The 16,350-nt window shown below is 32.1% G+C and overlaps 1 protein-coding gene across 1 annotated transcript in view; it reads left to right on the forward strand.

Annotated features, from left to right (window-relative positions):
* LOC129229808 (forkhead box protein P1-like) overlaps positions 1–16,350 on the forward strand; it is a 475,853-nt gene that overhangs the window by 89,327 nt on the left and 370,176 nt on the right.

Consider the following 16,350-nt stretch of genomic DNA (forward strand, 5'->3'; position numbering starts at 1 on the left):
TAGTAAAGATTACAAAACACTGAAGAGCATGATGGTGTCATGAATTTCTATTGACTCATGACCGTTAAAAATTTAATGGGGAGTGCATATCACAGTGATATTGTAGTTGAAGTATTGTAGAAAAATTCATTTGAAAAATATTTTCAACTACTTCCTTTTGAAACAAGCAATACAACATACAGTAGGAAAAAATGAAGAGGAGGTACTGTCTTTCAGTTGCAATTATTTCATCATCGGACAAATTACACTATTTTCTCAGGATCGTAGTAATATCTAAGAACTGTGTGTGTGCTGCGTAGTTTAATGCACAGTAATAACAACGAAACATTTTAAACGACTAATATGTTGTATTTTCTCATATTTTGTGCAATATATTGAGTAATATGAGTTGAGTATTGACTAAAGGGTGTTATTTCATGCCTAAGAAATGTGAAATTTTGTTTTAAAACGCATTTATGGAGTCTTAAATAAGTTTATTAGGTTCCAATTGGGAAAATATTCGATTTTAAAATAAATAATCTTACGTCACGGATATTCACTTTATCGAGGTAAAGTCTGGAAGGGATAAATCGCGATAAACGAAGGTTGACTGTATTCGAAATTTTGGTTACGTGTTTTCATAAACACCGTGTGGGGGCAGGAAGGAGCAATCAATTCCTACCATAATGTCGGTGGAGATTGTAAGATTTTTTATCTTTTATAAAAAGAGCTCTAATACAAAATTTTGAGTTATAACATTTCTGGGTGAAAGTTGTAAGAATTAGTGATGTTCCGGATATCCGTATCCATATCTGCGGATATCCGAGGGAAAATAAAGATCTGTATCCGTATCCGTTACTTTTCTGACGGATCTTAAAAGGATCATTTCTATTTTAAAATTTCTTAAATACTTGAATAAAAGACTCTTAAATTCCGTTTAAATTAGATTCTATTCCCTATTTAATTTATAAGGTATCATTTCAGAAGCCAATTCGTATCCCCCCCCCCACCTGTTGCAAAAAGGAAGGGGAAATAAGTTTTAAAAGTGTGTATCAGTGTGTCTTTTTGTGGTATCGTAGCTCCTAAACAGATGAACCAATTTTGATATTTCATTTTCCGTTCAAAAGTTGACTTGATCGAAAGTGTTCTTAGCTTGGCCTCGTTTTCGTAGAATTTTAATTACCGGAGATATTTATTAAAAACTGACTTAACGTTTTTCACAGTTATGGTAGTAAAAATTTACCCGCACGTTAAAAATGTTGGCCCTAATATAATTGAAAGAACGAAGTTTTCTGCGTTTGATATTTATTTGAAACTTCCAACTTATATACAGTAGGAGCTATAATCCTGTTAAGTAAATTTTAAATGCAATTCTAAGCCTTTATACGCGTGATTGGTAACGATTTCATAACCGGAAGGTAAGGAGAAAAAACTCAATGATTTAAAATTTTTACCTGCTGTCAGTTCATATTTGTTAACAAATGTGTAATCTGACCCGCGAAATTCATCTTAATATGAGGTCGGCTCTCTGGGACATGTTTTGTTTTTTTAATTTCTAATTTAATATTAGTTTTTGTTATAGATTTGGGGTTTCTGTTATTCTTCATTTTTGTTTTTCTCGGCGTCCTTCAAAAAAAAAAAAAAAAAAAAGTGAGACTAAATTCTTTATTTACTGTTTGCAAAGGTGCTCCCGGCTCTGTATTTCGTCGATCAGAGTAAGTTCGGTGGAATGGGTCAGCGCTGCACTTATGCTGAAATAAAATGCGAAAAATTATTTCTAGTCTGTCCAGTAGCAGCTTTCACTCTTGCTCCTGTATCCTACATCTATGAAGTAAGCTAGAAATAATTTTTCACATTCCATCTAAGCATTAATGCAGCGCTGGCCCATTCCTTCCAACTCTCCCTCAATTTTAACGGAGATTTCTTTAAAGAGTAAATCATAGTCTCGATTATATTTTTGCCGCAGTTGACATTTTTTGAAGAAACTGCCATTATTCTGACGGGTATACCTTCCGTGACAAATTTTATACTTGGATAGTTGAATTGGGTAAAAAAAATTTTTGAGATCCGTATCCACGAATCTTGACACTAATGATCCGTATCCATATCCGCGGATCTACTTTTTTCAAGATCCGGCACATCACTAGTAAGAATGTCGCGAGGAGCGTTTGTACCTAAATGTTTCATACCATGCTCCCACAGAATTTAAAATTTAGGTGGGAAATTGATTGGAAATGACTAAAATAAAAGATAATTTTGTTAAAAATATTTGTTTAAATCTAAAATCATGAGGAATAACTCAAGTTTAAAATTATTTTCTAAAACTTCGGCGATCCCTATTTACACCTCGCCATGAATGACGTGGCGGCGTGATATTTACTTAATTAACAATTGATATGGATAAAAAGTTTTGCTAGGCATAAATACCGCTTTTTTAACGAAATAATAATTAAATAAATGCTTTCAACTGAATTTCGTATTACTAAACATGTGTCATAAGCAAACACCCTCAGTGCTTTCTTTAAAATACGATAGATGGCGCAGCTGACGCAGCGTTACATTGTGCACACAAATTAGCTTTTTTGTTACCAACAATAACGCTTCATAAAATTACGCTTTTTTAAAGAATAAAATACAGAAGGAGAAGAAAAACTTTTGAGGAAAATTCAGATGAAAATTTCCTTTTGTATTTCTATGGTCCACTTAATTTTGTTCATGGTAATTACGTAACAAATTGTGTGTCGCAGCAAATACATGTTCGTCGCAACTCGCAATGCCTTTTTTTTTAGACACTATACCGTTGAACCGATAAACAATGCTTAAATTTGCACTTTTTCCTTCTCTGGTGATTGACACAACAATCATCGTACACACAGCCCAATAACAGGTGTTGCCGTTAGAATGTCTACATTGTTTCATTCGTTTTAGTTTTTATTCTAAAACTCGTTCTTATCTTTATCTTTTCCCCTCGCTTCAACTCTTTTCTTTTTATGCTGCAAACGATTCCAATGCCGGCGTCGGCGATAAACAACGGGGGAAAACACATGATGCCAACAGCATGGTAGAAAAGTATTATTATTTATGTCGTTTCAATGGATCACGTGGTTTTGAAGAAAGTCTTGAAGGTCAAGGATAAAAGATGCAGGATTTGTTTGTTATTTGTTTCTGTGAGTCTGCTTCTTTTTAATTGCATCATTTTGCAGTTTTGAAGGTTTTCGTTAGCTGCGAATTACTTACATAATCTTTCGGACTTCATGTAAAACATGAATTTTGACGATGTCACATGCATTGAACAACCTATGAAGAATAATAGGAAAAACATTAAAATCTTGTTTCCTTTTCTGTTAAAAATAATAATAATAATTTGAATTTTGACATCTTGAATTCAAATTATGCTTTTCGCAATCACGAGTGTGTGTATGTAGGCGTGTGTGTTTATGTTTGGGGGGTATGTGTGTTGTGGGTAGGGGTATGTGTGTGTGTGTAGGCATGTGTGTTTGTGTCTGTGTGCAGGCATAAGTGTGTGAGTAGTTGTATGTGTGTATGTGTATGTGTTTGTGCGTGTGTGCATGTGTAGGTGTCTGTATGTATTTGTGTGTGTATGTGTTTGTGTATGTGTGTGTAGATGTATGTGTGTGTAGGTGTCTGTATGTATTTGTGTGTGTTTGTGTATGTGTGTAGGTGTATGTGGGTGTATGTGTGTGTCTGTCTTTGTGTGTATATGTGTGTGTGCGTGCGTGTGTGTGTGTGTGTGTAGGTGTATGTGTGTATGTGTTTGTGTGTATATGTGTGTGCGTGCGTGTGTTTGTGTGTGTATGTGTGTGCGTGCGTGCGTGTGTGTGTGTGTGTGTAATTGTGTATGTATGCGCGTGTGTGTAGGATATGGATGCAACCTGGAGACGACTTTCGCTATAGGAGCAGCATCGTGAGGAGCCGGTAGACGGTTATGGTGCAGGGGGTGGCGATGGGAAAATAAAATCAAAGGACATCAAAACAGTGAAGTAAGAACAATAAGCAATCGTGATTGCTTAAAAAAAAAAAAAAAAAAAGTTGGCTTTGTTTCTTTTTTAAAAATTATTTATTATACTTGTTTTTATTTGATGAAATGGTTCATTTCATGCTGAAAAAGGTTGTGTGTAGTGGTTTTCTTCGTTCTTGAAATAAATCATAATTTTTTAGCATTTGATGCAAAAAAAAAGAACAAGCTCGAAAAGATGTTCCGAAATTAAGTTTTGAAAGAAAGTGATAATTAATTTTTTACTTAAGCAACATAAAAGATTTTTATGCTCCATAAGTCACATTAACATTTCGAAATTTCCTCAATAAATGAATCCTTTTTAATGTGCACCTTTCCCGTGAAACCTCTAATTTTTCTTCAGTTTAAATGCAACATACTGAAATTGGTTTAATTCCAATTAAAACGAAAATTGTTTCGAATAAATCATTCAAAGAGCTATTTTAAAATTAAGACAAAATTTCAGAAAGCAACTTTGCCAACTACTCGTTCCAAGCAAAACTTTAAAGTTTAAATTTTAATGAAAATGAGTGATAATTATTAAAATAATACGAAATTTTGGTATTAGATTCTATAGATGAAAGCTGAGTCCTCTTGTCAGATTAACAAAGTCTATTGCTTTATTTTTTTTATTTATTATTACTTATTATTACTTTATTATTACTTATTTGTGTTTATTTATTTATTTATTTATTTTGTTGACTCATAAGTTGAAACATGTGTTACGACTGTGAGAAGTACCAATTTGTGGCTTCTTTTGATATAGTTTTGTAATGCGTTTGGAATGTGTACTTAGGGATACTTGATCCTTTTGAACCAAGGAGACTTGATTCGGATCGGGTGTCTCTTAATGCGATTTTACACATCATAAGAATATGCTATTTATTCTACTTATTGTTTGACAGAAATGTCGTTGCGTTACAAAATATAGCCTACAGCTAATGTAAATCCCCTATTTATAGCGAAAGTTCAAAAAAAGCTGACTAAGTGTCTATTTTTTCCTTCTTCTTTTCTTACGAACCACAAATTAGTGCAAAGTTAGTCGTTTGATGTCAGTTTTGAAATATTTTTATTTTCTGAGTTTGAATTACTTATTTTGCTCATCACTTATAGCATTTTCGTTAAAGTTTTAAAGTCGTTTGTATATTTATTTTTTAGTTTTCACTGAATATTTGAAATGTTTCAACGAATTATTAAGTCATCAATATCAAAAATACAATCAATAATGTCACACCACACAAAAATATTCCTATGTATCTACTAATTTGGAGGGGAGGAAATTACGGGAAATCGTTTCTTCAGTACTTACCAACCCACTCAAAAAATTAATAAAGTTGTAACAACCAATTGCATTACTGTAGTGATACCCAACCTACTGCCCGTGAGCCACATGTGGCCCACAAAACTGACCAGTGTGACCAGTGGCTATTGTCAAGTTTTCTAATAGAAAGCGATGTTAGTCTAAAAGTTAGAAATTTGGGGCCAAATCTTCACAAATTGGTTACTGGAAAACAGACGTAAATTTCGCATTTATAACGTAAGCATCAAATAATGATGATAATAATTTTAAGTTTGTAACATTATTGCCTTTGTTCATGTTTTCATTGTTATTTTATTCATATTTTTTTAATTTAATGTTTTAATTCTTCATTTTAACATGCCGCCCTGCGCTCTGGTAAAACAAAGATTGAGCATCAATGTGACTTCTGAGTTATAGCGATACTTTTTGACAGAGTTGAAGCCTATTTTGATTTAATTTTAAAATATTTTCTTAAACTAAAGTAGATTTTTTACGTTATTAATAATATACATTGGTGTTTACTTAAAGCTTTATATTTACGTAACAAAATCAAAGCTCCGAGTTCATTGTAGAAAAAAATCAAAAATAAATATTCTTGTTTGACATCTCCACAACTATCATACTTCAAAATAGGTAACATGGAAATGCATTCATTTTCTTACTTGAGTGATTAACTTGTAGCAAAATCCTTGACTTTAATAATTTGTTGCAACGTTCCATTTCAAGAAGCATCAGCAAGAAACTTTTACCTAACAACTTAATAATATCCTTTTGTTAAACCAGTTTTCATTCATGGCATTGCTTATATATTTTTTTTAATCACCCGTAAATTATTTGCTTTTCGGCCTTGATGATAGTTTGAATAATTATTTGTTTGTATTTTTGTCAAACTTAAACTGTTGCTTCCTGTCCATTAATTGTTTTTAAAGTTCTTACTATAGCATTTGGAATTTCTGTCTCTCTCTTCCTCATTTTTTATCTATTTCTTTCCCTAAATTTTGTGTCTAATAAATGCTTTGGGAGATCTTGATGAGCTAACTACTAATATTCTATCGCATCTGGAAACCAGCCTATTTGTGTTAGTAAAAGTAGCTTATCAATTGTCCAAATTTCGGATCATATTGAAACCTCCTGATGGGATGAGAAGGAATCTTTATATCTTGAAAAGAGTAATAGAATTTGCTATTGGACAAAGAAAATTGTTTAGTTTAATACCGTTATTATTATTTCTTTGTATTTATTTCAAATCTAATTGTTGCTTCCTATTCATTCTCAGTATTTGGAATTTTTGTCTTTCTGAAGGTTTACCTTTTTTGTTCGCAAAATTGCATGACTAATAAATAAGTTGTGAGACCTTTATGAAGTAACGGCTAGTATTTAACCTTATTTGTAGCCCATTATATTTGTGTTAGTTAAAGTAGCTTATCAAATGTCCTCCATCTTTGTCCACATTTGGTGAAGTTATTATTGACCAAAGAAAGTTGTTAAATTAAGAATCGTTATCAGGCTTTTACTGCAAATTGTAGGATCTACTTTTCGCCAAAACTGAAAATCATTTGTGATTGGATTATGACTTTTTTTTATTGATGGCGTCTTCGCAAAAGTATTTCAGATTTTTTTCCCTATAGGTGAAAGTATTTTTTTTTTCGTGAAGAAGTTATAATGTTAAAGCGCCATATCAAAAAAGTGGTATATAAAAAACTTGTTGGCATACTTGTTTTGCTTGGTGGCTTGTATGCTTGGTGGCATCACTTGGTGGTACAGTAAAACCTGTAAAGTTGACCACTTTTGTAAGTTGACCACTTGTCTAAGTTGACCACCTTTTTCAGGCACATAATTAGCCTTTGTCGTATAAATCAACCTCTATAAGTTGACCACCTGTTTAAGTTGACCAATAAAGTAGTGCACCGCAAGTGGTCAGCTTACACAGGTTTCACTGTATATCAAGAGTCGATGCCTTTGCTTATTATTATCCTTGTCCCCTCAATTTCGACCTGTCCTACACTACATGAAATGACTGTGTAGTGTCTATATGGCTATATGGACGAAAGGGGCACAAAAGTCTTATTGCAATAATAATAATGATTGTTATAATAATTTTTATAATAATTATTACTGATAGTGATTTATAGCGATCAAAATCTTTTTTCAAACAAATTTTTGAAGAACTGTTTACAGTGTATGCTTATGTTATTATGTAAGAGTACTGAGGCTATAAACGTTTTGAAAAAATTATGCATAATTGCATAACTCTTATTAATCTTCCCAAAAAGAGCAACATTTGCCATTTCAATTAATTTCAGTAGGACCGTATAACACCACACCTGATTTTTGTTGATTTTACTTGACGTAAGTTTTTTGCTGCCGAAATCTGCATTTTTCCAACTGCATTTTAACAGCTCTTTATGCTGTATATGTTGATACAATGTAACTATTTACTCGAGGCAATGGCTTTTGTTTTCTGTGAAGTAGTATCTTTTTGCAAGACATGTAACTTTTGAAACAGTCAAATTTGTCATTTTAATTATTTTTATAGGAATTCTAAGCTTTTTCTAACTTTGCTCAGTGAAAGTGCTACTACATATGATAATTATTATGCGTTTGGATGAAAGTTGATATTAATGCTTACTGTATGCAAACATGGAATTCTTACTTCGTTAGTATATTCTTTTTTTTATGCCCCGCTCCCCCCCCCCCCCGCCCACAAAAAAAGAAAGGAAAAAGAAAAGAAAAGAAAAAGCGACCGTAAAGGTGAATATAAACGGTAGCATTGATAAAAATATAGAATGAAAGAAGACCGTACTAGTTTAAATCTTTAAATTATATTGTTGAATTAAATTTAAACGAGCTGATGTGTGCATCACATGACTTCCTTTTACTCCAATTTAAAGATAATAGTGCTTCGGAGTGAGCAAAGTGTCAAGTGTTTGCCAAATTTTTACACCGCTTGAGTTTACATTGATATTAACAATGATTTTACCCCAAAAAGGTGTAAAAGACCCCCTTTGGAACATCCGAATGCAACCAAAAGAGAAGGTGCACAACTAGACCCCACTTAGAGTCTATGTGCCAAATTTTAACTTTCTAGGGCATACCGTTCTTGAGTTATGCGAGATACATACACACATATGCACATACATACGTACATACGGACGTCACGAGAAAACTCGTTGTAATTAACTCGGGGATCTTCAAATTGGATTCTTCAGGTGTCTATACGTTCTTAGGCATGTATCCACGTGTGGTCAGGTTGAAAAAAAAATCAATATTCATTCGGGGGAGAGCAAAATGGAAATTAAGGCCGATTTTTGAGTGAAATTTTTTTCGCGAATACAATACTTCCTTTTTTGTAAAAGGAGGTAAAAACAAAAGTAACCCAACATCTTATTGATGAAAAATACTGCTCAAGATTACTGCCTGATTGATAAACGATATGGAATACGAAAATATATAAAATATGCAAAAATGATACTGTTAGAAATTCTACATTAAATTTTTCATCACTAATTAAATGCTAAGTTAAATGGGTATAGTAGCAGTAAATGTCTTTGTATAGGTTTATGCAAATATCTGTTACAAAGCTAAAAAGTTTGTTGTGTACAACAAAAGGGTTTGTTTTCTTTAACCAGATTTATTTCAAAAAGTTCATTTTCTCAATGCTTTTCTAGGAAGCAAAAGAACTGATACATTAAAAGATAACAATATTGATAATTTTTTATCTATAAAATGGAAAATTTCCAGATGTTGAAATACATTTGTTTACAAAAATCAAAACTCTTGTTCGAGAGAACTCTTACCAGTTCATTATTGTTGAAGTAAAAAAAAATCAATGTACTAAATAATATATGATATTGAAAATGCTCCTAAAATAGAGAAATAAATAACAATAAAAATAATAATTGGATTTATTGAGTACAGGAAGGGTAACCTGAAAATAAATATAACTGTTTTCAACCATTAGTTATGCTTCTTTAACAACATAAAATATTTGCATTTTGTACTACTGATATCAGACATTAACCTAACTGAGAATGGCTAAAATTGTTTACTTGCTTCTTTTTGAAGAAAAAACTATTTAATCGTTTTGAACTTGTTGTTTAATTGTTTTACCCCGAAGTGTGAAATAAAATGAACAATGATTTTAGAAATTAACACTACTTTAATACTACAATAACTCACAACACCAGTAACTCAATAACAAATAATATAATCAAATTAAAATATAATATAATCAAATACTATTTTATAATTAAGTAGCGCACGATCACAAACATTTACCCAAAAGATAAATTTTAATTATTAAATAACTAGGTTAAGTTATAAATACGAAATTGTTAATCAATTGAATTTTAATGTTGGAAACTAAATAATTTAGCATTGATTTACTTAAAACTTCGAGTACCGATTCGGAACAGTAAAACTGCTTGCTTTGATTTTTTTTATGTTAGAATTCAGTTATAAGCTCTATGAGCGATTTAGCAACAAAAGATATGAGAATTTTAAATGTGAAATCTTTTACACTTAAAGCCGTGTGGAATTACTAATTAATAATTAAACTTATAAATAAAATAACTGTACTCTAAATTCGAATCGAGTCCCTAGTAGTAAATACAATCAGTTCGAAAGAAATTAAGTATTTAGAATTATTTACTACTATAGAATTACAATATTTTTATTACGTTTTTTATTGAGAAAAACAAGCATTGAGAGCCATTTAAATAAACACGGCCAAGAAATTTGTGTTCATAATACTGGTACTAAAACTTTCAACATTTGTAGCGTAAGAGTCTTGGCATCTGTTCCGTGAACGATTTAAGAGGAGTAATAACCTCCACTTCTTCTCAGTAAAACCGCAAATATTAGGGTTCGGGCTGTATTTCAAATTATTGGCTATTATTTGAAATCTCTTATGCCAGAGAACGAATGGCAGGGGGGACCGGTTATTGTTGATACACACTTTAAATTTTGATTTTTTCTAATTTTGTTACGAATGTTTGTTTGTTACCAAAATAGAATTTAATGCAATGCTGTTACTATTTTCCTATCAAGTAGTAGTTTAAATACCTTTGCTGACATATTTTTTTTTACATAAAAACTTTAAAGAAAATTTCAAAATGTATTAACAACCCAACTTGGATCAAGTTAATACACAAATGAATAGATTATTATGCTGACGTAATAAGCATCGAAACGAAGTTTTTAAGTGTTGTTTTTAAAAAATGTTTGGAGTTTTAATTCGAGACACATTTTACATTTTGATTTTTCTAGTTATTGTTACGAATGTTTGTTTGTTACTAAAATAAAATTTCATGCAATACTATTATTATTTTCCTATAGAGTAATAGTTTCAGTACCTTTGTTGACCTAATTTGTTTCATGTAAAAATTCAAAGAAAATTTCAAAGTGTATCACCTGTACCCAACGTGGATCAAGTTAATACACAAATGAATAAGCTGTCATGCTGACGTAATACGCATCGAAACGAAGTTTTTAGGAGTTGTATTCATGAACTGGTTGAAGTTTTAATGCAAGTTATATGATACACGTAAATATAATTAATTCAAACATCTGGCTACGTTTCCAAAGTGTAAGAATAACTGCTTTTATAAAATCACAAATCATACTTTTTTTTTTGCTGTACCCTAAAGAATAGAAAAATTTAAACGTTTTAATCTATCGAGGATTTATTGTCAAGGAATTTCTCCTCTTACCAGTTTTTATTTCCTCTTCGAAAAACACATTTCTTTCGTTTCCGCTAATTGTGCTCCGAATTATTTTCATTTACTCGTCAGAACAAAGAATAAAAATTAACCTTAAATGCCAGCGCAGCTTGGTTTGGCTCCCAAATTAAAACCTTCAAACAAATCGAGTTTTTTTCTCCCTGCTTTATCTCTCTTGTTTGGACTTCACTTAAGGTTGCAAACCAAATGCTAACCTTATAACCTCCTGGGGGTGTAAAAACAATGGCAAAAAAATGCTAAGAACATGTCCAACTTTTTCTCGTTCCCCCCTTTTGAAAGTTTGGCAACCGTGTAATTACACCTGGCTCTTTATTTACGTAAGTAGAACTAAATATACAACAACAAACAGTGCAGAGAAATAACTAAAAATTTTCTTTAAAAGAAACTGCTTTGCGTTTCTTTTATTTAAAAAATAAATAAAGAAATCTATATAACTCTTCTTAAAGCGAAAGGATGCTGTAGGGGTGAGTGCGTAACGGACGAATCCAATTGCCGGTGTCACTGTGTGATAGAATGGTCCCTTGGGGGTGTGGGGAGCAGGGGGTCGCCAGCAATGACATAAGTGGCCGTGTAGAAAGATAATTGTGTCTAGGAGGAGAGGAGAGGAGAGAAAAACGGATTGAGAGAACAAATTTCGGGAGTAGTGTCTGTCAGATTGAGGTTGGATAGAGGAATAGGTTCACCACATTTGGCACTTTTATTACCACGTTTGGCGGGAAGTGATAGTTTTCTACATGGGACATAAGACTTAATATTCAAAAAAATTGTACAAATTAAAAATGTTTCGAGCCAATATATATTTTGTTTATTTTGTTCAATTTATTTACTAGGGCAAAAGGAGCAAAAAGGGCATTTGTCTTTTTTACTAGGTTCTAAAATATGTTCTCAAATCAGCATATCACGGAAATATGTGAAACGTAATTAAAATCAAATGAAAAACTGCCATAAAATGTATCATTTAGTAATAAACACTTAGTAAGCTTTTATATTGGTATGAAAATTATTTTAAAATCCCGTGAATCTCATTTTCGATTCTGGATGAACTCAGATCCTTAGAAATATTGTTATTTTTTTTTTATTTATTTTTTTTTTTTAACCCAAGGCGTGAAAGTTCTCCCTGACATTTGTAGAGGAGTGAAATATACGAAAATAATAAAGACTATAACAATTAATATTTCCTGTCAAAATACTAACTCTTCTAAGAATTATATGGAAAAAGACTGAGTTTCACTTTTTTAAAACTATTATATAAAGTACTTTCAGGCCTAAGACAAATCCTAGCTGTATGTTGGCCTGTAGTTATTATAGCTGACATTTTTATTTCAGTTAACTTTGTTGAGACCAATGCTCAAAACTGGCCTTGTGTGACTTTTATTTGTAGCTATCTATGGCTATTAAGATCGATAGCTTCTGATAACAAGTTTTTCAAATCCAGTGTTTACGGCTATTGGTTTTACCTGAATTATTTATAGCTATCGATGTTTAATCTAGATCTTAACATTAACTTTTCCAATATTGCCGATCATAAGACTATATTTATTTACTAACGTTTATGTGTAGTTCCTTTCCTATGAAAAATCATACTTTATGAAATGAAAATGAAATCAATAATAATTCCTCTTGATTTTATTGAAGATTTGTTCATTTTTTCATGTCTAATGCGAACTCACCTCGATCTTTTTTAAACGAAATTTCTTAAGCATGGGACCAAAGTTGTTATTCTTGACTTTGTGCTTATGTTATTTTTCTTGTTGAAGGTAAAACTCTTTTTTAACCAGAATAACTTCGAAGTGGATTATTGTTATTGCTTTTTTTAATAGATTCATTTATAGATACGTTATAGATAGCGCTGTTAATTTTTCCTTTCAAGATGAAATAGAAATTAAGCCACGCTGATGATCATAATATTCTCATATTATCTATGTTTCTATTACATAGTTAATAATTGCCAAATTTCCAAATTCGCACTTCAAATCAATACTTTTTGGGCCGCTGGATCAGGAGTTACTCAGCTCCAAATCTAGATCAAAAAGACAGAGATATCTTTAGGGTCCCCATTCAACTTATAAAACCACCGCAGTGGCTGCCACGGGGGACCCTATAGTACCTTTTACCCTTTTTTTCCAGTCATTCTTTTTCTTTTCCTTAATTATTTACTTCATTTAACTTCGACTTTTTTTCGCACATTTATTGGTTACTTTCATATTTATGGATTCATTAAAAGTTTTAACAGCACTTTTTTCATTAAAAAAATATTTATTTATTTTGAATCTAGCTCTATGCTTAATTTTTAATTTTTTATCTCTGAAACGCCGATTTTTAGTTTTCATTGAGAAAGAGGACGTCTACAAATGATGTCACCTTTTAGCGGAGGGATTAGTTAAATCATGAATTTGTGCCAAGGGAAAAGGAGGGGGTAACAAGAAGTGTGACATCACACATTTTTTAAATAAGGATTTGTTTATGAAAAATTGCGTGACCAAGGGGAAGGGGTTGGGAAAGTGACACTCTGTAACAAAAAGGGGAGAGGGGTCAAATATCTTGAAAAAAAGGGTGACATCATTTATGTACAGTACCCAGAGAAGTTTTAAAACGCCTGAAGCAAATGATACAAATATTTCTAGCGTAAAAAGTTTATTTTTTATAATTATTGATGTCGTGTTCGGCAAAAAATGCAGACAATATTTCATCTACGCTTTCCAAAAATATTACGCTTCAAATGCATAGTCTGATACATACATCATAATGCCTTAAGCTAACAAAGAATTCTCATACATATGTTGGTGAAGGCTTAAAATAAAATTCTGTTGAAGCATTTGGGTAGTTTCCAAGTTTATGTGTTGCCTTTTCCTTTGTATATAGAAACTGAATCGAGCTACTTTTCTTGTATTATTTTATACCTAGGACAAACTTTAAAGAGGCACTCTATTGATGTCATATTTAAATGTTGTGATTCAATAATAGTTGAAGTTAGTCGATTTAAATCTTTAATAGTTTTCGAAACTGGAAAATTAATTGAATGATATGTATGGAAACGTTACAATAACACTATTCTTAAAATGTCAACTGTATATATTTTCTATGTTGTTTGCTTTTTATGTGGCAAAGAAGAGCTGTTCAAATATCTTCGCTTCAAAGCAACAGTAGGATATCTTACTGTTTTTCCTCCGCTTAGAGATCTTAATGTTGATCTGAGGCGACGATCTGTGAATCTTAGGCCTGAGGAAGTTAAAAAGCAGTTAACGAATTCTCATCTAAAGAGTAACTAAACGCGTTCTTCCAATCTTCTATTACAGCGTTTCTTTTTTTGTTTGATATGTGGAACCTTTTTGAACATCCACTTTTTTCGCAGAAGCCCTGGTTTATCTTAAACAGTATAGTTTGAATGCATCATTCCAAAATGACTTACTTGCAATAAAAATGAAAAATATGCCACATAATACTTATTGTCACCAGAAAGTAACACTTTTTTCAAAATTTCAATTCAGTGTCATTTTAATAAATATTTCATATTCTTGTTCTTGTACTAACACTGTCCCATATCATGCATTGACAGAAATTGAGATTTCAATCCGCAATTCATTTTGATGTTTTTTCTGCTGCTTATTCGGACAATACCAATTAAATGCTACATACAATAATTACTATATTTGAAATTTTAAGTGAATATTTGGAATTCAAAAAAGTAGACGGAACGCTTAATTGATCTCCATGAAACTTTGGGGTTCCGCGGAAAACACATTTAAGAAACGCTGTTGTATTAGATAACTATTTTTTGATGGCTAAATGGCGCGTATAAAGTGGGCGATGAAAAGGTGGGTTATGAATTACAGAGTGGTAGTGAGTGAGAAAGACTTCACATATTTTACTTAACAAATGATATTTATTTGATGAACGATTTACAAATTATTTTTGATTCAATGCTAATGACGTGTTTAAACTGTGTTTATACTTATTCTTATGACGCTTTGACACTGCCATATCACTTCTAATTTCTTCTACCGGCCCCGTAAATGTTTTTAAGTTCCACTACGGGATTCCTAGGCACACGCGACATTCATCCGCGTCCGTTCCGTCTCTTGGTTTCCTGCGTGCAAGTTGCTCCACGCTCACGCTGATAGCGCCACCACACGATCCATTGAGAAAGCTTGAGTGCTTAGTTACGTAGAGGCTTAGGTGTTGACTCCCACAATTATACTAGCTAGAAGACAACTATAAATGTGTCAAAAACTTGTTTTATTAAATGTACAGCTCCTGCATAGATTGTACAATAAATTATGGCAATCCAACAAACCTAAGAATTATCATGACGTACTTAGTACGTCAGCCGACAGCACTTCAGCTTAACTATAGGTAACAGTGTATTGCTTGACCGTGCATTATTCAATCTCTACACGTGCTTGAAACGAAAGACATTCGTTGTTAATCAATTATGTAAAATACATTCTGTATTTTTTTAATGTCTTGTTAACAATTCTATTTAATTTTAATTCATAGCATTGCAACCTATTGTAACAAAAAGTAAGTCTGCGTATCTATCGATTTACTCGCAGTTTCTAGATTTTCTACTCTGAATTATCTTTTATCCCTGTTTATCCGAGAAAACGAGGCCGTACTACATGTAATTCATGAAAATATGTTAAGTTTTAAGCAGGGCTCGATTAACCTGTAAAATTAGGGGAAGCACGGACTCATTTTGCCCCCCCCCCCCCCACTTTTTGTTTGGAAATTTTTTTCTGAACATTCTATACACATTGATACATCACTGTCTAATGGTAAGTGACCCAGCAAAATTCAGAGTTAAGTTTATTCCACCTTACCGACTGACAGAAAATATGTTTATTACATATGTTGCACTTGAATTCTCAGCAAATTAACATTTGTAATCATATTTGACAATTCATATAGGAGGACCCTCCGTGGCTGTATGGTAGAAGCTTCGTTTCACTTGCCGGAGGTTGTGGGTTCGATTCCCACCGGTGCCCTGGGTGTTATTTCCTCTCCATGTACTGTACATCTTCCTTGTGTTGTCTTATATGTTAATAAATAAGTCCAACCTTTCAGGGCAATGGTACCAATCTTTTCGTAGTAGTTAATTACGGACGCACTAACAGTAACAACTTCATATAGGAAATTAAATGTCATAAAAATTCATTGTAACAGAGTTGAATAAAATCGCACATTTTAAAATATAGCATATAGCTACATTTTATCAAATGTGTCCTCACTTTCAATAATTTAATTATTTCAACCATTTTTGTTTAGCAAGTTCAAATGTTTGTAATCTCTTTGAAAAAACACAGTTAAATGCTGTG

The sequence above is a fragment of the Uloborus diversus genome, chromosome 9, assembly GCF_026930045.1.
Source record: "Uloborus diversus isolate 005 chromosome 9, Udiv.v.3.1, whole genome shotgun sequence".
Taxonomy (NCBI): domain Eukaryota; kingdom Metazoa; phylum Arthropoda; class Arachnida; order Araneae; family Uloboridae; genus Uloborus; species Uloborus diversus.